This window comes from Nasonia vitripennis, chromosome 1 (genome assembly GCF_009193385.2).
Source record: "Nasonia vitripennis strain AsymCx chromosome 1, Nvit_psr_1.1, whole genome shotgun sequence".
In the NCBI taxonomy this organism is placed as follows: domain Eukaryota; kingdom Metazoa; phylum Arthropoda; class Insecta; order Hymenoptera; family Pteromalidae; genus Nasonia; species Nasonia vitripennis.
The window spans coordinates 25,679,660-25,694,952 of record NC_045757.1 but is presented as its reverse complement, the minus strand read 5'-3'; the positions used below and the strand labels follow the sequence as shown (position 1 = coordinate 25,694,952).

At 44.7% G+C, this 15,293-nt stretch overlaps 1 protein-coding gene across 12 annotated transcripts in view; it reads right to left on the bottom strand.

The window, feature by feature from the left end:
• Positions 1-15,293, bottom strand: part of LOC100118435 (KH domain-containing, RNA-binding, signal transduction-associated protein 2) — a 102,079-nt gene that overhangs the window by 23,084 nt on the left and 63,702 nt on the right. The window lies entirely within an intron of this gene.

Sequence of the window (15,293 nt, the reverse complement as noted above, 5' to 3'; positions counted from 1 at the left end):
TTCGGGAGTATTAGTTTTTTTCTCTAAATAAAGTTTGTCCATTGATTTTTTTTTATTAATTGCGATATATAAATCCACATACAGCTTAATATTCATAGTACACAACAATAAAATTCTCTCCATGCGACGCGCGCTGGTCCGCTGCAGAAATTATTCCCAAAATTAAAACGTTATATATTCCGCGGCTCCATATAATATTCTATAGGCGTCATTATTCATTAAAAGCCTTTATCAGTGACTGCACGCACGAGCGCTCAATAAAACGTCCCGCTCGTTAGTCAACACCGCGCGCAGGCCGCATTATGCCTCGGCTTTAAAAATAAGGCCAATCTCAATAAACCTTTCACACAAGCGCGCGCACTAATTGCATTGCTCGAATTAAATGCAAACACGCTGCGCGAATCCCCCGCAGATATACATCCATATTCAACAAAGTGCGGGAGAGGATACCGCGTATATCTATAAAATTACCGGATTAAGCCGCGCATCTAATTAAACGTGAATCACAGCGCATCACCGCGTTAGCATCGAGTACAATACCAAAAATCTCGTAGTCGCATACGCTGCGTTGATGCATTGTTCGCGTAAGTAGACTATTTGTAAGATAATCTGTCGATTCGAAATGAAGCTTTACCAGGTTTTGCACCAGAGGATATAAGTGTCTTTTGTGGGCAGTGTAGACGCATTAGTCCGGGATATAATCGGATCTCTGACCCAGTAGCAGCTTGCTTGGCCAAATGGACGCTGAATCGAGAGTCGGTACCGCGAACATACCGTAAACGCATGCTCGTTAGAGGATTTTGAAATCGAACGGCCTTCCGATTTTAGCTGCGGATGATGCTGATGCACTCGGGACATGACTTTGAAAGATTTAACGTCGTTAAAAAAAAGATACAGGGCTTTAGAAATCGCATATGCAACATTTTTATTTCTCAGAAAATTCGATAATCCCACCGACCCACAACGCAAGGGCTTTCGTCTATAATCTAATAGCAGAATCAAATTACGCAAACGAGCGCGCAGAAATCGAAACAACATTTTTTTCAGTAACTTGATTATGTCTACCGGAGTTATGATCATCCGGGATGGAAAATTCCGACGGAAGGCAGACTTTACATTTTTTCGCGTTTGCATTTTATAATAAAAGTAAACTAACCCGCGCGTTTGAGCCAGCAACTCAGACTGTTAATTTCCCCAAAAAGTGCTGCTTCTCAACTTCAAGCACTAAAAAGCTTTTTTTTATGAAAAAAGTTTTATGTCGGAGCATACCTTTTCGACCGGCTTTATAAAAAACCTATCTCTCCCGAAACCCGGAATTTAAATTAAATTTTACTTATGAAAACTGCAATGACAAAATTTCTTCCAAAAATACACTCAAGCTCTTCTCCAGATGCTTCGAAAAACCAACAAAACTTGTAATCAATGAAGGCGCACTCGTAAGCAAACCGAAACAAAGAAAATTTCACTCGACCCCTCGGGCAAACAAGTCTCTTTTACAACGTCATAGTTTACAAGACTAATTAGGCCAAGTCCGGCAAAAAAGAATACATGATCGCGCCCCCAGACTGTACGACTCGCCAACTAACAAGACAAGTTTGTTACGCGACTGATAGCTTCCCTTTAACGCGCCCTCGAAAAAAGAAGCGAAATAGCGAACTAGTTACTCCTTGATCCTTCGAGGCACACTGCACTTTGCTCTCGCTGCAGCAGCGCACGTGTGTGTGCTTAAAGCTAGCTCTCTCGTCTAGACCTCGGCTCCGCCAACCATTTATAATTAACCGGACGACTTTTTTCTCCCTTTTTCTATTTTCAGGCTTCAGCGCAATTATGGGTCCTGCAGGCGCGCCAGCTGAAAGAAAATTACAAGTCACCGTTTTGCGCGCACCGACTTTTTTTTCGGCGATGCGTGAGTCCGCGAATTGCTATACGTACGCGCGGCTCACTCTCTCTGACGAAATATCCCATTTCCCCTCGTCTCTTCCAGATAGACCCACTTTTAAGTCCTCTCGAACATCATCCGCCCGCGCGCGCTCACGGAAAGTTAAATACTTGCGCGAACGTCGCGAGAGAGGCCAAAACTTGCGCCGACTCTTTCGCACACATGCATGAATGTTTCGTCGGTTTCGCTTCGTATTTCGGCATTGTCTGTTATGATTAGAAAAGTTGTACTCGCGCGCCGGGCGACGTATGCGTATATTTTCTTATTACGGGGTAAAAATAATGTGTCTATTTTGACGGACTTTTATGAAGTTTCATTTTTGAAAAAAAAATCCTATAGAAACAGCACAAGCTGGTAGGCCGAGTTTTTAAGGTTACTCTCAGCGGACGAATCACGCGCGGTCCGAGACTCGAGGGCGTGGAAATAAATGCTTGCGCGCCGAGGAATTTTAATGAAGCTTGCAGCGCGGCAGTTGTTATTCGCATTAATTTTTAAATCTTTCGCGAAAGTCGCGCAACTGGTTACTGCATTTTAGCTGCGCTTCTAGAATACGTGCAACGTCAACATAATTTCATCCTTTGAAGGGGTTTTTAAAAAGTCGGCCGCGCGCGCGGCGGACACTCTATATAAATGATGCGCTGAGTTTTTCATCACTTCGTCTCCGCGCGTTGTGCTCACTCGAGAATTATCATAAATAAGGAAGGTGTATGTGTGTTATGATTTTAATTATGAAAACGTTATTTTTCTTTATTAGAGACGGGACGTCATGAAATAAAAAGTGGGATTGGAATGGTAGATCGGACGTTTGAAAACGGAAAATGGCCTACATTCGCCAGTTTGAAGAGCAGACGAAGGAAACCAGGTATAACCGAATAACTGTCCTCTTTGATTACAAGATTTTTCCTTTGAGCCGAGCCTCGGACACGTTATGACCAGTAGGGCACACAGTGACCGAATCGTATCATCTCCGTGACGTATGGACAGTCGGAGAATTAAGTGTCAGTGTCACAGCGCAGGGCACGACGTCGCCGCACTGTCATCGGCAGAAATTTGAAAACACGAGTTCGTTAGAGGTCGCTCGGTGAAATCCCCAATGGCGTTGTACGGAAGGCATATATGAACCGTGACGATCGTCAGAACCTCTTTATTCAACCGGGAATACGTGTAATGACTTTTCTTCCGGAAAACGTATGATGGAAATAAACGCGTTTGATTTCATAGCTGTCCTTCGTTATTGTCCGCAGCAGTAAGAAGTGTCGTAAAAAATTGAATCAAATTGAGAGTATTTTTTTTATTGCTCTGATGTATCGGAAATCATTGCGATACGGTGATAAATTTTTATCGCGGTATCGAGCATCTGGTTGCGCGGAGCTACACAAGCAACAAACGACGTTAAATTGTTATTCGATTAAATACGATATCCCACTAATAATCCGATTCCCCGCAGGCCGAAACAATCCAATTTGTCAGCAGCCAAATAGAAAGAGAAAAACAGGGCTAGATCAGTCACGTATAAGAATCCTCGAACTTTTATCGTCGACATTCACGAAAATCGCGTCCATAAAACACGTCTCACCGACAAGGGTGCAAAACTGCCGACACTAAACTCCGCGCGAGCTTATCACGAATTGATGGGAAGTCGTCTTACATCAGCAAGCAGTTCATTACGCGATAAACAACTGGCGGCGGGTTCGCGCCCCTCCACTTTCCAGGAGAGGGGAACAGCTAGCAGCCAAACGCTTTCCCAATCACAACAACGAACTGGCTTCCGCAGCCTCGTAAAGCCCCCCAGCGACTCGATTTCGACTGTAAACCGTTGCTCTCGCGTATACATGCACACGTAAACACACACGCAGACGTAGTAGTAAAGCATCTGTCGATCCGGAGGCTATAGCCGCGGAGCCCAAATCGTCCGAACGAGACTCGTAAATATGGCAGAACGGCTAAATTGGCTACTACTGCCTCGCGCGCGACTCTGTTACGGCGCTCTTGCTCTCATTTCGCGTCTACTGCCTCTTAGCCGAGTGGCTTTCACAAAGGAACTGCGCTACAACTGCGCGCTCATGTCGGCGGGGCTAGACGACGACTGCGACGGAGTTCGTAGAGTATAGAGTCGCGTTGACATGCGGCATTACGCGACAAACTGACGAGACTAGTATTCTCTCCCGACTACCTTTCCCCTACAGCTCTTCGTTATTTTAGAGAGGTTATACCTAGGCGGGAGGTCTGTGCGCAGCTGTATTTTCGAAGCCGAGGGCTTGATTAAAGCTGGAAACTTGGAATATTTATACGTCTTGGGATACTGCAAAGTTTCGAGTGGGCTATCGGCTTTCCGCCAAGAGGATAGTTCCGATATATTTTGTCTGTATTATCGATCTCGCACACGCACTGGATGTCTTGATAAAGTGGGTTCTGGGGCTCCGTTCACAGCGAACAGTTTCAATTAATTGTACTTTGTGAAAATAAGATACAATAGAATTATCCCGAACGTCCGACCGAAGGCCGACTCTTACTACTTACACTGAAATACACACCTTTGATGCCACATCTACTTTGATCACGCTATACACGATTGTATCGCGAATTCAAACAAATAATAAAAAAAAAGATAGCGCATACGGTCCCACAAATTTGAATTATCATATACAATTTTGTATTCATCACTTTTATCGCGACAGAAAATAATAACGTCGATAACAATGCTCGGGATTGTTTCCCTGCGGTTTCGCTTATCAAATTGAACGGAAGACAAATGAAATAACGCCGTGCGTGCAGGCCGATGCTCATAAACGACAGGCTGAGGCGGATTTTCACGATTGATAATCAGGCTATACGGTGTGTTTGGTTTACCGCCGGAGCTTCCACTGATTTGTCATGCATCATTTTGCGCTATGTGTGCGCTTCCCTGAGGGGAACCGCACGCATACGGCTATATCAGTGGCGTTGCTCTGTAACGAGCTCCGCGTGTGTATTTACATTCGTAGAGGTAATTTGAGCTTTTCAAGAATGTAGTTCCCGCAGCGGTATTATTATATTTTTTGCGCTGTGACTTTTACATTTCGTTCATTCGATAACCGACAGCGAATGCAGCTTGAGCTTCACGATTGAAAAAATTCAATTAAAATCAAATACTTCTATTCTTTGCGCAGTCGAGTAAACAATTTAAAAGCAACAACATTGTTTCGTTTTTTTCCTCTTTTACTCTGTACTAATGAAAGCGCACTTTTGCATGGAAACCAAAATGAACTCGCACACGTGTATCAACCGTCATTCCGTTAAAAAGTTTATCAAGCCAGGAGAGCCTCTGTCTGAATTCTAAGAATCACGTCACTGGAAACTCGATAAAACTTTATAAGCCAGCTGAGAAAAGAGCGAGGTATAGCTCAATATTCTTGAAAGCAAAATGAATGCCGCACAGAATCGCTGTATAGCTTGGCAGCTGCAAGGAAAATTTATTACATCGATTACTCCCGAGGTTCTTAAGAAATTTGAAAGAATTTATTGAAAAATGCAGGGGAGACGCAAGCGCGTGGTTGCGTCGGGTTGCTCTTTGTATCTATGAATTCTTAAAAGCTTCTCGAAATTCCTCTTTATGCGGCTTTATATGTAAAAGTCATATTTGACATTTTATCGAATTGCATGTTATTCCAAAGTTTTTCGATTATTCAACAGAACCGTATTAACAGATTAACTGTGCTATACACAGCCTCTTCCAAGCTCATTGTGTGTACTGCAGCGTTTCCTAATGGACAATGAGAGCCTTCAAAATGGCACGCGAGCCAGTCTCGGCCCGAGGAATTTGCCGTCGCTGGTGTATATGCAGCGCGGATGGAATTAGTCATTTCACGCTAGAGGCACGAGGGTTCTCGGAGGGAGAGCTCAAGAGCAAGGCTCGCACAACGCCGCCTCGGAGTATCGAAAAGCAGTAGCGCGGCCCGGTAAATCACGAGTCGTAAATAGCTTTGAAGTTTCGACAGTGCACGTGGGAAGAAGAGAGATAGCGACGTGGGTATAGAGACTCGAGCAATTTGATTTACTCCTTATCGAGTGAAAATGGGCTCACCGCGAAAGAAAATAGACTTAGTCGTGCTGCGCTGCAGCGGATATACAAGTTAGCGACACCTTCTCGCAGTCGCAATCCCAACGTTCAAAACTGATTTACAACAGTCTCTGTTTCTTCCCCATATCGGGATAGCAATCTCGGTGTCGAACTTATACGTTTCGCGCAAGTTTTGTATAATATACGCGATATTCATAACTTTTATCCATCGTCCAATTCCCTCTTGCCCCAAAAAACTCTATATAAAATCTTGAACTTCTCAGGTATAAGAAGCAAAGCTCCGAGAGGCAGAGTAGACGTGACCAGTTCTCGCGTGAGACGAATTAAGCTTTTCCGCCAGACGCCGGACCATTTCTCGTTCGATTTCAAATTACCCACGGACCTGAGAGACGTGGGTATAGGTTTCTTTTCAGCCGCGAAATCCGGATCTCAAACTCGATAAATCTCGCTCCTCTCTCTCTCTCGAAGTGCCGCTACGGCGGAAAAGCTCCCGAAGACTGCCACTGATGCTACTACTTCGCTTCGACGTACGCGGCCAAGAGGCTCGAGACTCGCGGCAGGAGGAAAACATTTGATTTAGGAAAGTCCCGACAAAATGAATGGTATTTAGCTCTGTCGCGATCGAGAGAAGGTAAGAACCGCGAGGAAAAGGCGGACTTGCACTCGACCGAGTAGACGATCCACTTCTTTTTTCCGGAACCTTGTACGAGAATGGAGTGAGTGTACCAATGATTCTCACAGCGATCCATCTTCGATTCTATCAATTCGAATTCTCGGAATTTCCATATAGTTGCCCAGCCAAAGAGCTTTTCTAATAATCAGTGGGAAAGAAGCTTCCGTTTGCTGGTGGATTGAGAGTTACAAAGCTCGCTCGGTACACGACGAGACTCCGGCGGCAAAAAGGAGGGCCGTTATTTAATCAGTCGCATTAGTGCTAATCCCTCCTTTGTAAGTCGACTAAGTAACTCGTTCAAAAAGTAATGAAAAAGCGCGCGTTTATTCAAATTCTTTAGCGCGGCGGCTGCGAGCAAGCTTCCCCCCCCCCCTCTCTCTAGCCGCTTTCCTCTCTACCAACGAATCCGAGAGTTCGAGAGAAAGTCGATTGCAAACTCGCGCTGCAACGCGAGGTAATTTAATATTCTTTATGTAAGTCCGGGTAATTGCGGAGCGCGAAAAGAATCTACAAACAAGTGCCTTTACTGTACCGGGGCAGCTGAGCGCGCGCGCAAAATAAAAAGAATGTTCTCTCTCTCTCTCTCTCTCTCTCTCTCTCTCTCTCTCTCTCTCTTAGAGTGAAAAATCATTCTAAACCAGTGATAAATCACTCTAAGCTTTCCGCTGATTTGCAGGTTATGGTTGAGGTTAGGTATTGCAATTACATTCGAGATGATAAAAAATGTTGGAGTCTAGAGCATCACACGCATCTAAAGTTTCCTAAAAACTCAAAGTATTTGTTATTATTGTTAACGTCCTAACCTAACTTCTTTATATGTATGCAAGTATACATGCACATTGCATACGTATACACATATATGTATGTACATACGAATCGTAAATATATATTTTCATCTCACCTCAGGCAACTTTGATATCATTGTCGACATCCTATATTGTTAAAAATACTGCAACAAACACTTTTGCACATTTTCTAACGAAGCACGTGTTGACGAAGAGAGGGCTCCTTATCAAGTGACTTACTCTTGAAAGAGTGATCGAACAAAGACAATAGAAATCACTTTACAACGAGTAACCTATAGATAGGGACTTCATAGTTTTCACTCGAAGGCGAGTAATTCTATGAACTACTCTTTTTTTAGAGTGAAAAAATCACTCGAACAGATTTAGAGAGCTCTCTCTCTCCCTGTTTTCTAAGGAAAATGTTCAACACCTCCGTACCTATCTACCTATTAGCCTATTTTGATTTCCACGTCGCGCTCAGGCCTGTAAGGGGTGAGGTGACCCCCCTGGACATCCCGTCCTTCAGAACGGAGACGCTGAAGAACTCATTTTTCATCAGTGCTTCCTGTCTCTGGAATAGTCTACCATCTCACCTTCGCAACACACTATCCATATCACACTTTAAACAAACAGCTAAATCATACTTCTTTAAATTGGAAAACAGGCAAACATGACACAAACATACACACCCATCCATCTCATTTCACCTCATTCCATTTACTCTTCACACTATCACTTTTTACACAACAATTGTTGATTTTATCTGTATTTTACTATATTTAAATATGTACAACATAATGTACAACAATAAAAACATATAAATCTCTCTCTCTCTCTCTCTCTCTCTCTCTCTCTCTCTCTCCCTCTCTCTCTCTCTCTCTCTCTCTCTGATACAGGACACTATGGCGGACTTTCATTCGAACGCCTCATTCGGCTATAGAAGCCAACCAATATTTCCCCGACCACGGTTGCGTTCGCGCCCGTTCGATTTGGCGTATTCCTCGGAGCTTTCCTTGCACGGGAATCGTTCAATAACCGCAGCCTTTTTGTAATTGCCATCATTTTGGGTCCGATAATCCGGCAATCTGGCCGACGCTCCTTTTTCGGGTCTACTTTATGATTTCGTTAAACTTTTCATCTGCACTTTTCTTCAGAGTTTATACGTACTCTGTTGTAGGTCAAATTGCTCCGCAACTTAATTCGCGGCTTTATTCATTTACGTTTTTTCTTTTTTATTTTCTTCTCGAGCCACCTTGTGTATACCTTTCCATTTTCTTTTAGTCTCTTACTTTTCATTTCCTTTACACGTCCTTATTTGACCCAGAGATGTACGTCTTTTCTCACGCACTTGGTTCGTTACTCATATTTACTTTCTTTTTATTCGTTTGCTTCAAACATTGCCCGTCTGCCGTTTAATACCACTCCTTTCCTTTGTCGCACGTGGTCAGGACTAACCGCCTCTCATGCGATTTCCCCATTTCTTCGTCGCCCGTCGTTTGGCCTGCATCGTTTCCTCCTATCTACTGTATCCAATCGCCCCACATTCTTGCCTCTCGTTCGCTGTACAATCTCTATTTCGTCTGCCACATCGCGTCGATCAGCGACGTGCATGGAGGATTAAGCAGCCTCTATTTTTCGCGTCTTCCCCGCGCACGTTGCGGGATAGGGCGTGTAACGTATTGCCTTCGATCTAATTTCGACATGATGAATTGTGTAGCAATAATTGGATTATTAATGGCTGAGCAAAAGTTGCGAGAACCGCGATCGGTTATTGAACGCTCGGAAACGTGACTTTCCACGAATCTCGAGATTACTTGATTTTGGGAAACGATAGTGACGATGCAAAATTGTTGGGGGAATCGATGAATTTTTTTAATTGCAATATCCGTCGAATTTCAAAAAAGCGGTGAAATTATCCGCGATCAATCATTTCTTGGCAATGATTTTTAAAATAGATATCTCGCCGAAATCCTGATGCACGTTGCGTGACGTTTCAAAATTGATTTTGCAAACACAATAGCCGCGGCAGTAGGTCAGGGGCATGAAAATAAAATCGTGGATACCGATAAGTTTTTAATACATATTTTTGACATGAGTAACCACTTTATATGACCAAACGATTTTCCGGGTTCGCGCGTCGGAGAGTATTGTTTTTCGTAAAATAGAATATTTTCAAAAACAAATCTCCGCAGCTTTTATTCATCGGCTCTTAAATCACCTGTTATTATTCGGCAAAAAAACACGCGCGCTCGAAAAAATAAGCTGTTTTTTATTTAAATCGTGTACGAAGTTTGCGCAGGCAAAATGAATAATAAAAATTTAAAGCCACAAAATCCCAAAAATACGTGCATCAAAATTCAAGTGGATCGAAGGGACTGAGGTTTACGCGTTTTCCGGGAGGAAAAAACGCCAACGTTGAATGCAGTTCCGACGAACGGAGCTACAAATCAGAAAGGATTACTAAATGCAAAACAGAAGCGAGATGAAGGCGAAATGACATGCGAAAGAAAAACTGCGCGAATGCAGGGAGGAGTATCCAGGTTAAACTTGAAACACGTTTCGAATAAAACTTCATTTACATTTTAAGCCGCCTAACAGCCTTAAATACCCTTTTAAAAAACAAACACGCACAATCGTACAAAAAAGATCGCAACTACAACGTTCGCGAATTCGACGAAACACGAGCACTTCATTACACAGTAATCAGAATCCCTACTCATTTCCCTTCCACAAATAGCCGAGCGCAACGAGGCGTTTCAAATCTCATCCCTCTCATCCGGAGGGAAAAAGCTCTTGTTTTATATTCAACGCGCTGAAATGCACAAGCCGACGTTTTGTCGGAGCTTGGCACACGGGCTGATCGTCCGGCCGCAAAGTTCGATCACAGGCCATTAAGCGCGAGAATGTTTTGCGTGACAGTCTGTTACTGGCAGGGGTCGCAGGTCGAAGGTGACGCTTGTGAATACACCCCTTTGAACGAAAAATGCGCATGTGTGGCTGTATAACGTTCGGCGGACGCTGTTCACCTCATGCGTGGAATTAACATTTTCGCCGATTGCGCTCTTGTTTATGCGCTGGCGCTGAGATTAAAATCGCCGCTTGCAAGCGGTGAAACGAATATCTTGTTTCGCGCAATGATGATTGACGGTTGGTCTAACCAACTTTGTCGTGCGTGGGCGGGTGAAAAGCATCGGTTGATGCTGAAATTTCATCCTGTGCGTTCGTGGTCTTTTTGCCTACGCGGGAGGTCGAGGATAAATTTTCATCAGATTTCAGTTTTTGATGATGTTTAAAAAATTTTTTTTTCAAAGAAAAAAGAAAACTACAGTGTGCACGCAGCTCTGATTTGCAAAGAATGAAGTAATTTCAAAGCCGCAGCGGATTCAAAAGCGAAGTTCTGGACCGGAAACTTTGTCGCTAAACATACGAATGGAAGGATTCTTTCTCTCTCTCTCTCTCTCTCTCTCTCTCTCTCTCTCTCTCTCTCTCTCTCTCTCTCTTAATTCCATTTCACACTCTTCACGCGCACTAGCATCCTTACACAAACTTTTTATTCTTTTTATAATATACTATAATTGTATATGTACAACACAATGTACAACAATAAAAAAAAACAATTAAATCTCTCTCTCTCTCTTTCTCTCTCTCTCTCTCTCTCTCTCTCGCTCTCTCTCTCTCTCTCTCTCTCTCTCTCTCTCTCTCTCACGAGAAAGACTCGAGTATAAATGAAAAAGCCAAAATACGAACAAAGACCTCTCTGTACCGTATGTTCAAAGTTCCGCGAAGTCTTAGCTCCCTTCGATAAAAAAGGATTTCCAGCGCTCTACCGAAGTCGGGTCACGTGAGCCATATCATCTCCTTTCATAAGTAACCCAATTCGGTATCCACAACGCGTGTCAGTCGAGAGAGAGAGAGAGAGAGAGGAGAGCAAGATCGAGAGAATGGCTGAAATGGAAAGAACAAGTCTGTAAAAAGTTGGCCGGAGACACAATCATTTACCCTCTAGATGTTCTGCTGTGCAAAATTGAGTGTTGCAGTAGATATTTTATTCAGAAGGGATTCTTCTCGTGTGTATTCTGAAACATTTGATACGAGTTAATCCGCAGGCTAAGGATTAAGCGTATGAGTCTCCAGATATTGTTTCTCCGAGGCACCCCAGTCACATCTCAAGAAGATTATGATCCTTTGCCGATGTACTTCGTTTTCAAAAAAAAAAAAAAATCGATCAACCCACTAGCGGCTATCCGCAACGCGATGTGTTTACCGACAATAACATTGACATGCTGCTGCGTAGTGTATGTATCGTAAACATCCCAACGAGAGGGAAGAGAGGGAGAAAGAGAGAGAAGCACGTAGCGAGGGAGACAGATACACAGCGGCGGCCAGATAGAGAGAAAGCGAGATGTATGGCACGTACGACGCGTGTATCCTCTCACCGCTACAAGCTCGCCATAGTTGCGGCTGCCGGCACATGCTGCGGCTATATGACTTTCTCTCTGTCTCTCTTACCCAACCAGAGGCTCGAAATCGTCGTAGAGTTCCGGCGTGCTCCCATTAATCACAGGGGCGAGAGCAGCAGCAACGGCTATACCCAGTAGTCGTATCCCAGCGCTGCCACCACCTACAGAGCCAGCGGCGGCTGTGGCCTATAGCTCGCTCGCTCCTCCTCGTCTATCTCTCTCTCTTGCAAAACGATAATCATATTACCGCTAATCACCAGCGAGCCATCCGACTGACGCCTGCTGCTACACGGGTAGGCTGAGAGACGATCTATCGACTTACGGCTCGGTTCACAATGCTGCGCGAGCTTCCGCGGTTTCCCGATGCCCAATATTATCGGCTGAGCGGTCCTGCTTTGCTCTGGATTCCCACTCCAGGATTGACACTGCACCGGCGTCTCCGAAGACGGTCAGTGTGTCGGAGGAGGGAAAGCTCTACCGCAAAGACAGCCCTTTTGTTCGGAGGAGTTGGAACTAGAGCTTGGCTTGGAAAAAGTTTTGTCGGAGAGAAGTCAGTCCAAGTTTGTTTTTGTCGCCAGGAGGTTCTGGAAACACGCAAATTACAACCAGCAGGAGTCTCTCGGCGTCACATTTTCCTGCACGGACACACAAAATCGGAGACACCACTGCGTGGAGCAAACAGCTGTAACTACACCGAACAAGAGAAACTCGACACGAAGCAAATCACGGTAAAAGGGCTGTGGGTCAGCAGAGGTGTGCAGCAATAGGATAGACGCCTACGGGAATAAGCAATCGAGTGACGCAACAAACGACAGGCCGCAACGGACTCGTAACGCGTGTCCAGTGGACCGGGATTGGCTGCGGACGGTGGAGTCTAAGCGTCCATATCCGACAAGCACGACAACAAGAACAGCAGCAGCAGCAGCGCTGGCGAGTACGATGACGAGCGTCCGAGCGATTAGTTGATCTATCATCATCGGCGCAGCTCGCCCTATACTATACGCAGCCAAAGCCTCGCCCTGTTGTCTACTGCATGCTAAATGCCAAGGACGATTAATCAAAGTCGGAAACTTAGCGGTCGGTCGTTTCGGGATCTTCCTTCAACTATGTTAAATAACAGCGCTATACTCTGGACCCCAGCGTTGCGATGTAGGTTATGCGGACGCGCAATATACGCGAGACAGTCCTCTCTATGCATGCATATAGATCGACCTCGGGGGGTATTAAATGATGATACGAAAGAGGGCTGCAAGGGAGAGGGAACAGAGCCTTTGAGCGAGGCTATGAATAAAAAGGAATCCCGGCTTATCGGATTCATCAATTTGCTGAGCCTGATATCTGGACGTCTAGGGTGAGCCTCTCTCTGTCTCTTCTATACGCGGAATTAAGTTCGGAGAGTTTCGAAGAAAATTTGACGGGACGACGCGCGATCGGTCAAATATACGTGTCATAATAAAAAAAAAGAAATTCAACGAACGTATAATACCAACAGAATAATTTCAACGACGACAATGAAAGGAGAATTTGTTCAGAGCCGAGCAACGGAAATAAATCTCTCGGCGCATCTAAACCGCGTCGCGAGTTACACTAATGCGAGCTCTCTCACTCGCGTGTTTATTCTCCCGAAGGAAGAAAGTTTTCGCGCGCGAGAATGATGACGCTCCGGGTGCAATTTCTCGAGCGAGCGCCGGAGCCTTTTTTATTTTTCTCTGCCTCTCTCTGCCCCCTCTCTCTCTCACATGTACGTCAGCGGGCTAATGCGGCGCGCGTCCCGAAATTGCGCCGCCGTTGTCATAATATGCTAATCCACTCTTTCGCGGCCGGCCGCGGAAATTCCCCAGGGGGCCATAAATAACTTGGACGAATGCGACGCGCGGAGACACGAGAAAAATTAAAATTAGCGACGCCCCGCAGCCTCTTTCTCTCAAAGTGCTCTCTCGCGACTTCCGGCGTGTGGTAGGAAAAAAGCGAGTAAACAGCTTTAATAATTTTTACATTCCGTGCTGCGCGACGAAAGGGCTGTGCTGATGGAGTCTGAGTGAGTAAGAGTGTGGGGAAATATCGATTCGCAGTTTTTCTTCTTATTTACGAGCGAGAATTTCCTTCGTTTTCTGTGTGCGTTTGAAAGAGAATTTCCGACTTATCCTCCATCACATCCGTTATGACTTACTCGAATATTATCCCCGGAGCGGCAAGCTAATTTTCCGTGAAAAACTTTTCCATTCTCGCAAACAGACGCGTCCTTGACTCGAAAATGCTCGCTCAACTAGAATAAAAACGCGCCGAAATTCAAGAAATTCAAAAGTACCTGCTGGGGAAAATGGTGAAATTTCAATGCTACTGCAGGCTCGTATTCTCTAAGAATTTTTAATAGCCCTGTTGCTCTTAGGTGTATAAATGTCCTGAATGCATTATGGAAAATTATTAATTTCCGACTCTCGCTTATATTGCATTAAACTGGGTCGAAACACGTTTTTTTTTCTAATTTTGCGCTATCGTTCATCTATGCTAAAAGCTGTTGGATTTTGCACCTGTGCAGTGAGTTTATTTAAGACGAGGTTCGACTCTCTATTAAAATATCCAGAGCACTGCTGAAAATATCTAATCTCAATAAACAAGAAACGTAACGAAGAGATTCAATTTCGTCTATGTCTTCTAAATTTGCGATAAAAACGCTGAAACTGAATGAAATTTCGCAGAAAAAAAGCATTTGACCAGAAGCACAGATTCAAACATTTTCCAATCTAATCATGCAAATATAGACATCGGAGTATCAACGCAATTGGACTAGAGGAAATTTCAAATTCAGCTGGTGTCTAACATCCGGTCCGTTTGAATATGCATGAGAAAGTATCCCAACAAGCCAAACGCGTAAGAAGACAGCCAACGAGAGGGGGAGGGCAAGAGCTTGTAATCCTCGCGTCCATTCGCAAACAAGCGAATCTCCTCCACCTTTTCCGCATTCAGAGGCACCTGCGCCGCGGGGATTTCCGGGCTACGAAACGTCGAATGTTCTTGCGCGTCGAACTTGTCGGACAAACGCACTTCTTTCCACACATACATGTGCTGCCGTCGATGAACTTTGCAGGGAGAAAAAAAAAGGATGGCACGACGGGCCTGTAGCGTGAGAGTTCGTTTACGTATCCGTGGTGGCTTTTCCGCGCTGTAATTGGCGAAAGCGACCTTCAGCTGGCGCCACTGCTGTTGCCGTGTAGTAACCAACAGCCTATTTAATTTAGGCTTTGGAGCCGAGCGTTGAACGTTGTTAGCTGCGGAGGTAATTAATAGGACACACCGAACTGGCGGAGGTCGGCGGGAAAAAGACCGGGCTTGAGATAAGCGCGTATAAGAAATGCTGGGATTTTGGAGCCGATAA